Raw genomic sequence first — 8,968 nt, 5'->3', positions numbered from 1 at the left:
GTCTCTATGTGTTTCTGTCTCCCTGCTCCGCCCCTTCATGAGTTCAACTGACCCGCCATCACAGAGGTGAAGACCCAAAATGCCAACACGTTCCATCGTATGACCTCAACCACCAACTGTGATGGTGTCCTGACAAAGACGGCCTCCAGCAAAGGGGTGAAGGTCAGACATAGAGCCAACTCAACCCTCCCCCACCCAAAGCAGAAGGGACTCAAGACTGCGAAGGGCATCTTCTAATTGGTCCTCAGCACTGGCCAGTCACATGGCTGCCCTCCCCAGCATCTGTACTAGGTAACTAGTTAGTTACAGACTGGTCAGGTGGGCACCTGTCTCCCACCTGCCAGCCCAGGTCACCTCCAGGCTGTTTCACCCTGAACCTCTCCTGCTGCCAGCGTGATGCCTGCCAGTCAACAGGCTGACCCGACCTCCAGTAGACCACCTGCAGCCTCAGGTGCCTTCTCACTCCTGGCGTCCAAAGGACTACCTGACTCTGCCAGGGAGCACTGCCCACGGGCCTCAGCCCCTGCAGGCCCTGCAGCCTGGAGTTGCCTCACAAGTTCCCAGTGCAGGTCGCTGTCATTTGTGCCCATCGGCCCCACTGAGCATCACTCACCCTGTGGATTTAACCACTGCAAAGCCGGCTCACGCAGTCACCAGGTCCCTGGCACAGAGTTCAGGACCAGGGGCAGCTCCTACCTTAGTGCTGTGACCAGCTCAGACGAGGGCAGAGGTCTGCAGCGGGGACTCTGCCCACGTGCTCACCGTGCACTCAGCCAGCTCCTCCAGCTTCGGAGTATAGGAAATGATACGAGCTTTGGCACAGAGCCCTATGATGTCCAACCAAAGAAGGCTACTGCCCACCCCTTCTCCCTGACTTCCCTTCCCAGCCCCTTCATCCCTGGACCAGAGCTCCTCACTCCACACCCACAAAAGGGGCCAGGAAGTCCTGGCTCCTAAACAGAGTTTCTAGAAGCCCATGAGTGGGTGGTCAGCCTCCGTTACCCTGCAGGGTCCAGAGACTCTGCTGACCATGCTGTCTCCATGATCACTGAGCAGATCTGGCATCAGCTCGGCCCCCAGCATCACTTCCCCTTCCTGAGCTTCAACCACACACCCACAAACTCTCTGTCTCAGGGCTCTGCACCCACACCTCCTCACTGCCTCCAGCACGTGGGCGGCACCGCATCACCCACCATGGACGTGGGCAGTGGCAACATGTGTGAGAGCTTCCTTGTGAGCTCGTCAGGCTGAGTGTCCTCTTGATCCCCTCATTCAGACCTCTCTGGGTACCAACCTCTTTTCAATGGCTGCCTTCCTGGCAGCGTGCCCATCCCTGAAAGAAAGGATGCCACCCTTCCCCTCACTGGAAAGTGAAAATTAAGTCGCTCAGTCGTGTCTGACTCTTTGCGACCCCGTGGACTGTGGCCTACCAGGCTCCTCTGTCCATGGGATTCTCCAGGCAAGAATACTGGAGTGGGTTGCCATTTCCTTCTCCGGGGCATCTTCCTGACCCAGGGATCGAACCCAGGTCTCCTGCATTGCAGCAGACGCTTTAATCTCTGGGCCACCAGGGAAGCCCTGAGGCGGGCTCGTCAAGAGCCAGCACTGGCTCCAACAGAGTCCGAGGCAGTGCCAGGCTCAGAGGACGACCTGGGCCGAGCGTGAGCTCCAGGGTTTGAGCACGGGCTGGCCCCAGCTCCAGAGTTACCGGCAGTTCTAGCACCACCGCCAGGGCTGGGAAGAGCTCCAGCATCAGCTCTAGCACCAAAACTAGAGGCAGAAAAATCTTGAATGCCAGTCTGAACACAAACTACAAAGAGAGAGGCAGTTTTATTACCAACTCCGGGGGAAACTCCAGTGATAGTTCTAGCACCAGGCCTAGAATTAGAACCAGCTCAAATCAGAGTCTGGTCCAGAACCAGCTCTAGTACTACTTCCACACTTAAGTGCGCGTAGTCCCCAGAGTGCCAGGGAACATTTTACAGGATTCCTGCATGCTGTTTTCTATTTCTCAAGGATTCTCTGTTCCTTATCAGTTCCTATTCCGAGAATGAATAGAGCTACACGCAGTTCTCAGGACTGAGGTCATAGGATGAGACATGCAGTGACTCTTTTCAGCGTCAGTAACCTTGTATGTATTAGACTATCCATATTGTGGCTATTGACAAATTTTCATCCTGTGTAATAGCTGAGTAATCATCCCACTAAAGATATATAAGCCTGCATTTCTGCTCATAAAATACCCTTGCTCCATCAGAGCTTGGGGTCCCCGTATCTGTCTTTCTTTTTCTCTCTCTCTCTTTCACTTTCTTATTGTTGACTCCAGACCGGCTAGGCTCCGGTCCATTAAAGGACCGCAACACCAGAGCCAACAGCAGCTGCAACAAGAGTTCGAGCTCCAACACCAAAGCTGGGAGAAGCTCTAGCCTCCCGTCACCATCATCCGGGAGACAGGGTAGTTCTGTCACCAATGCTGGAGTCAGCTCCATCCCCAGCTCCAGAGCCAGAACCTGCTCCAACATCAATTCCAGAGACAGAGCCAGTTCAAGTCTCAGGACTAGAATCAGCCCCAGGTCTAGCTCTCGCCCACCTCCTGCCACAGAGCCCGCTCTGGAGCCCCGTGCAGACCTATGGCTGGTGCAGTCGACACAGCAAGAGTCAACCAGCCCCAGAGCTCAGCCTGTTCCAGCCACCAACCCACAAAGCCCCGAACCCACCTCCAGTAGCTGCTCATGAAACCCAGCCGGTGTCACCTCCAGAACCAGTCTTCCTGTCCTCACCTGTGAGGGTATCCTTTTTCTGCTTTTTCTTTGCACATACTTTATGGTTTCTTCATGGTGCTTTGTGAGTTAACTTTCAAGTAAAAGTTCATCTTTTCAAACATATTCAACTGTATGATTTGGTGGCACTAACTACATTCACCATGCTGTGCACCACCACCATTACCTAGTTCCCTAACGTTTTCATCACCCCCAAAAGAAACCCTGTAGCCGTGAAGCACTCACTTGCTGTTGCCCACTCCCCCTCTTCCACGGCATCCCCCACCCAGCGACGTACAAGAACTCCAATTCATCAACATCCTCACCATCTGTTTCTGTTTACTGCGTCACAGCTGTCCCAGCGGGTGTGAAGCAGTGTGTCCCTGTGGCACTGGCCTGCATTTCTCTAACACCTGGTGATGCTGTTCATCCTCCCATCTGCTTCACGGGCCATTTGTGTATCTTCTTTGGAGAAATGTCTATTATTTGCAATGATGCTGTGTCTGTGCTCTTGTGTAAAAGTCCTTTATGTATTCTGGATACAAGACCTTTAGAAGATTTATTATTTGCCAATATTTTATACCATTATTTGGGTCTTCTTTATAGTCTTTTGAGATTGCCCATTCATTCACAAAAGGTTTTCGTTTTGATAAAGTCCAATTTTTCCATTTTTTTTTTGTCTCTTGTATAATTGCCATTCTATTAAATATCACATCAAGGGTATGAGATTTATCCCTGTGTTTTCTTCTAAGATGCTTCCATTTTAGGTCTTAAATTTAGGTCCTTGCTCCATAATTAGTTTTTCTTTGATGTGAGGTAAGGCTCCATCCTAGTTCTGTGGCATGTGGGCATTTGGTTTCCCCAGACCATTTGCTGACAAGACTGTTTTTCTCTTATGAATGATCTTGATATACAAGTTCAAGATCAATTGCCTGGATTTATTTCTCAATTCTATTGATATGAAAGTGAAAGTGTGAATTGCCCCGTCATGTCAGATTCTTTGCGACCCCATGGACTGCAGCCCACCAGGGTCTTCTGCCCACGCCATTCTCCAGGTAATAATACTGGCGTGGGTTGCCATTCCTTATCCAGGGGATCTTCCTGACTCAGGGATCGAACCCAGGACTCCCACATTGCAAACGAATTTTATACTGTCTAAGCAAGACATATATCTATATATCTATTGATAGATGTCTTGCTAATTGCTCGTCAGATTTCCATTACCATTTTGAAATGAAAAGCAAAAGTGGGCATCACCGACTTACTCCCATCCTTAGGGAGAGAACTTTCAGGCTTTCTCCCGAGTGTGATGTACGTATTTTTCTCAAATATCCTAAATCATGTGAAGGAAATGCTCTTCTATTTCTACTTTATTGAGAGCAGCTATTAAAAAAAAAAAAAGCTTGTGTTTCTTCAAAGTTCTAAATGCTTTTTCTACATCAGTTGAGATGAGCACGTGTGTTTATTGAGGTGGTGTATGACACCGATTAACTGTGCTGAACAGCCCTGCTCATTCCTGAGACAGACAGCACTGGAGATGACTATACAGTTCTTTCAGTATGCGGCTGGGTTCTGCCTGCTAGCCTTCTGCTGAAGACTTTTACATCTTTCTAGTGGATGTTTGGCCTACGGATGTCTTTTCTTATGGCATCTTTCAGTTCAGTGCAGTCACTCGGTCATGTCCGACTCTGTGACCCCATGAACTGCAGCACACCAGGCCTCCCTGTCCATCACCAACTCCTGGAGCTTGCTCAAACTCATGTCTGCCGAGTCCATGTTGCCATCCAACATCCCATCCTCTGTCGTCCCCTTCTCCTCCCGCCTTCAATCTTTCCCAGTATCAGGGTCTTTTCCAATGAGTCAGGTCTTCGCATCAGGTGGCCAAAGTATTGGAGATTCAGCTTCAGCATCAGTCCTTCCAATGAACATTCAGGACTGATTTCCTTTAGGATGGACTGGTTGGATCTCCTTGCAGTCCAAGGGACTCTCAAGAATCTTCTCCAACACCACAGTTCAAAAGCATCAATTTTTCAGTACTCAGCTTTCTTTATGGTCCTACTCTCTTTACAGAATCTTTGGAATTATGTTAATGTCATCACAAAATGAGTTTAAAAGTGTTTGCTTGTTTTGTACTTTTTGAAGAATTTAGGATCTGTTTTCTATCTTTAAGTATCTGAGACAAAACACCAATGAAGGCATCAGGGTCTGGGTTTTTCCCTGTTGGGTTCTTATTACTGCTTCAGTTTGTTTACTTATAAGAGGTCTATTCAGACGTTCCATTTCTTCTTGAGTCAGTTTTGCTAGCTTGTGTGTTTCTAGGAATTCATCCATTTCATTTAGGTTAAGCAACTTGTTGACATACAATTGTCCCATGTTGTCCATTCTTTAAATCTTTAAAAGAAAGAACTATTGGTGTCACTGATTTTCTCGAGTGCTCCGCTATTCTGTTTATCACTGCTCTAAATTTCATGATTTGCTTTGTTCTGCTAACCTTGGGTTTATTTTGCTCTTCTTTGCCTATCTAATCAAGGGCATCGTCTCACCAGCCCCCGACAACAGCCAGGGCCTCTCTCCAGATATGCATTGTTGGGTGGACAACAACCACAGACTGGAGTGGACTAGGCACTTTTCACCCCAACTGGCAGTCCAGGTCTCTCCCAGGCTACAGTTTCACCCTGAACCTTGCCAGCCCCCGGGCTTTGGTGGCTGCCATGGACGGGCTGACCTGGCCTCTCACAGACCACAGCCTCAGGTGTTGTCTGTGATCTGCAAACAAGAGGACTTGCTGAGTTTGCAAAAGGGCACTGCCCACCGTCACAGGGCCCTACCCACCACCACCAGACTCTGCCTCTGCGTGCTTCCCTCACACCTTCCAGGCTTGGGTCCCTGGTGCCTATGCCCTTGGGCACTCAAGAGCATCCATCCGTCAGATCTGACAGCGGCAAAGCCGGTCCTTCCATCCAGCCACCAGTTCCCCAACACGGAGCCCAGGACCAGCAGAAGCTCCCATTCCAGGATCTGGGATCAGCTAAGGAGACGGCCTGAACTCAGCAGCTGGGGAGGTGCCCACTTGCTTGGTGTGCACTCCAGGCCCAAGTGGAGAGGATCAACGTGAGCTTTTCCAACATGAGCTTGGCCCCTTTCGTGGCCAGGGGGAGAAGATGACTGCCCCACCCCTTCTCCAAGACAGCCCCTCCCAGTTCCAGTGTACCTCACTCCCTCCGTACCCAGAGGGGACCAAAACGCCCCAGCTCCTAGAAGCCCCTGGAGGTGGACACTGGCATGGGGCGCCCTGTGGAGTCTGGGCTCTGCTGATCCTCCACTCCTCGGGGGCCAGGAGTAGACGTTCCGTCCTCAGCATCCCCACGGCCCTCGGCCTCCAGCAGCCCTCGTCTTCAGCTCCACACACCCTTGGCAGCCTTGGGTACATGAGAGCTGGTCTCAGGGTCTGCAACGTCAGCTTCTTGCTGCTCTCCAACCAGCAGGTGAGGGACCCCCTGCATCCATGTCAGCCTGGACATCAGAAGAGCGACAAGGGCCAGAGTGCCCTGCTAATCCCCCCGGCCCCTCACTTGGACCTCTCTGGTCCAGACGGCACCCGAAGGGCTTTGACGAGAAGCCCCCCTGGGCCCTCAGGGCAACAGGCCCCTCCCTGAGAGGAGAAGGATGACTGCACAGCCTCCACTGAGCACAGGAGGAGACAGAGGCCGCCTCCACATCTCTGGGGGGCTCTCTGGGATCCATGCTCTACAGGCTGGAACACAGGCCCAACAAAACACCTCTGAATCCAGGAGCTAGGAAGTGGGCGTTCTGACCAGACAGCCTGTGCCCTGCAGTGACCTCTGACCCCTGGCCCCCCACTCAGAGTCCCGTGTGGTCTGGTCCAGACACCCTCCCCTGTGAGCACCTCTCATCCCCACCCCAGGCTCCCTACTGCCTTCCTCCCCCAGGGACCCTCCCAAGTTCCTCCCCACCCCATCACCCCCATCCACAATGGACTCACCTCCAAGGCCGGACTCAGAGCCTCAGGCTCCTGTGCAAGGACAGCCTTTGGGGCCAGGTTGGCCTGGACTCAAACCCACAGCAGGGCCACGTCACGGCCCGTGACAGGCCAGCTCATGTGGTGACTCTCTGAGCCTCAGTTTCCTCCACTGAAAACGGGATCAGTGACTCTGACCTTGGGAGAGGGTGCTGGGGATTAAAGCAGGGAGAGAAAGACACTCAAAGTGCTTGGACTCAGGAGGTCCCCTGTCTGGGGGAGTGCCCCAGGACAAGGTCTCAGCGTGGGCTCAGTGAACCTGAGGAGCCATGATTCTGACCGCCCCAGTCACGGCTGGACCTGGTCACTTAGACTTGAATGACCTTGAGTGCTGGGACCGCTGCTGATCTAGAAAGTGGGGTGACATCACTGAGTGACGAGAGGGCTCACTATTAACAGTAACTGCCCCCCAACTCTCACCCATAGGGGTGCTGGGCACCCTTCTCCACGGCTCCCTCTGACCCTCGGCCACCAGCCAGGCCTGCCCGCGGCCACCAGCCAGGCCTGCCCGCGGGGACAGGCTAGACCTCAGTCTTGGGGTGCTGTCAGAAAGGCAAGCAATGTGGGCAGAGGGCGCGGGGACGTGGTGGCCTCCCCTTCTCCCTGCCGAGTCGGCGTCCAGCGACTCACCCAGCCGGGCCCTGGGGTCCAGACGGAGGGCTGGGGGTTTGCACGGGGACTGTCCTGTCTGCTGCTCTCCAGGAGCACCCCGCCCAGCGCTCGGCGCTCAAGGGGCCACAGGCCACAGAGCAGCTGACTGGGGGGCCGGCAGGCCGGTCACGACCACAGGAGCCGTTGGCGGTGCGCGCGGCGCGCAGGCGCGGTGCGGCCCCGGGGGGAGGGGTGACCGAGGCCCCGGCCCCTGGCGGGTCACCCCGCACCCCATCCCGAGGCGCGGGTGGGGAGGGCCGAGAGCCCGTAGCGCGCCCCCAGCCCCCAGAAGGGAGAGTCAGCGCAGGGACCGCCCTGAGCCTCCTGAGCAGTCCTTGTCCAGGCCCTCACGGGACAGTTAGGAAACAGGCCAGGAGAGGGGCAGAGACTCGGCCCAGCACTGGGCGCGGAGGGGAAGGCAGGCTCCCAGGCTCCGAGGCCGGGCTTCAGCCCTGCCATGGGGTTTGCTCTGGGAACCAGACGGCCTGAGGTCTTGGGGTACCCTGCCCACCCACCCTGCCCACCCCTCCCACGTGGGACCCTTTCCTTTGGGCATCCGCACATGGGCTCAACACACACACACACACACACACACACACACTGAATGCCCTGCTGGGGAGTGCACCCTGGAAGGAGATGAGGAGGAAGAAAGAGGTGGGAAGTGGCCTGATGGCACCACCGGTGGGGAGGGCACAGGAGGCGGTTCCCTGCTGCCTGGATGCCTTCATTCTCCCAGTTATCGAGCGCCTATTCCATGAAGGCTTCCGCCTGCGCGCGTGCTCAGTCGTATTCGACTTTTTGCGAGCCCATGGACTGTAGTCCGCCAGGCTCCTAGGTCCATGGAATTCTGCAGACCAGAATACTTGAGCGGGTTGAGTTCCTACTCCAGCGGATCTTCTGACCCAAGAATTGAACCCGCAGTCTCCCGCGTTGGCAGGCAGATTCTTTAACACTGCGCCACCTGGGAAGCCCCCACCCCATGCAGGCGCCTCCTAAATGCTGGTGGCAGAGCCGTGAACACAGGCTGAGAGATGAGATCTTCATGCCCAGGCACACAGACCTTCCAGGCAGGTTGAGTTCTCAGGAGATGGGTCTGACAAGAGGCCTAAGTAAGGCTCCTGGAGTTCCATAATCCAGGCTGGAGGAGAAATGGGCTCCCTGGGGACCTTTTAGCATCCCATCACCAGGACAGGGCTGGGAGGGCACAGTTGTAAATTCCTTTGTCTCTGACCCTGGAACCCCATGTCTTCTTCCAGCATCTGGGAACTGGTGACAGGCTCAGTTGTTGGTGTGCAAGTGGGCCCAATCTCAGACCCTTCTTAGTTCTCAATGGACCAAAACCAAAGTTGCTCTCCATGGTCCAGCCCAGAGCCTTGGGGCAAAGAACTGAGGGCTTGAGGAGAGCAGAAAGGGCTTAAAGCAACTCTTAAGAACCACGATTTGGACAGGAATGGGTTTGGGACTCCAGCAAGTGCTGGATCATGGTAGACTGGATGAGAGGGCAGCCTCTGGACCAGTT

General features: G+C 54.1%; 1 long non-coding RNA gene across 3 annotated transcripts; it reads right to left on the bottom strand.

Annotated features, from left to right (window-relative positions):
• Nucleotides 1-2,294: 2,294 nt before the first annotated feature.
• On the bottom strand, nt 2,295-7,600 carry LOC120852134. 3 transcript variants are annotated; one of them, XR_005718483.1, is made up of 3 exons: nt 7,429-7,600; nt 6,763-6,950; nt 2,295-6,272 (listed from the first exon to the last, which is right to left on the bottom strand). It is a non-coding gene; the product is annotated as an uncharacterized LOC120852134 (long non-coding RNA). The 3 variants fall into 3 exon arrangements; XR_005718482.1 differs by having other exon boundaries at nt 6,763-6,936; XR_005718481.1 differs by lacking the exon at nt 7,429-7,600 and having other exon boundaries at nt 6,763-7,245.
• Between the last annotated feature and the right edge of the window lie 1,368 nt (nt 7,601-8,968).

This window comes from Oryx dammah, unplaced genomic scaffold, assembly GCF_014754425.2.
Source record: "Oryx dammah isolate SB20612 unplaced genomic scaffold, SCBI_Odam_1.1 HiC_scaffold_25, whole genome shotgun sequence".
NCBI lineage: Eukaryota > Metazoa > Chordata > Mammalia > Artiodactyla > Bovidae > Oryx > Oryx dammah.
This window is presented reverse-complemented; position numbering and strand designations above follow the sequence as displayed.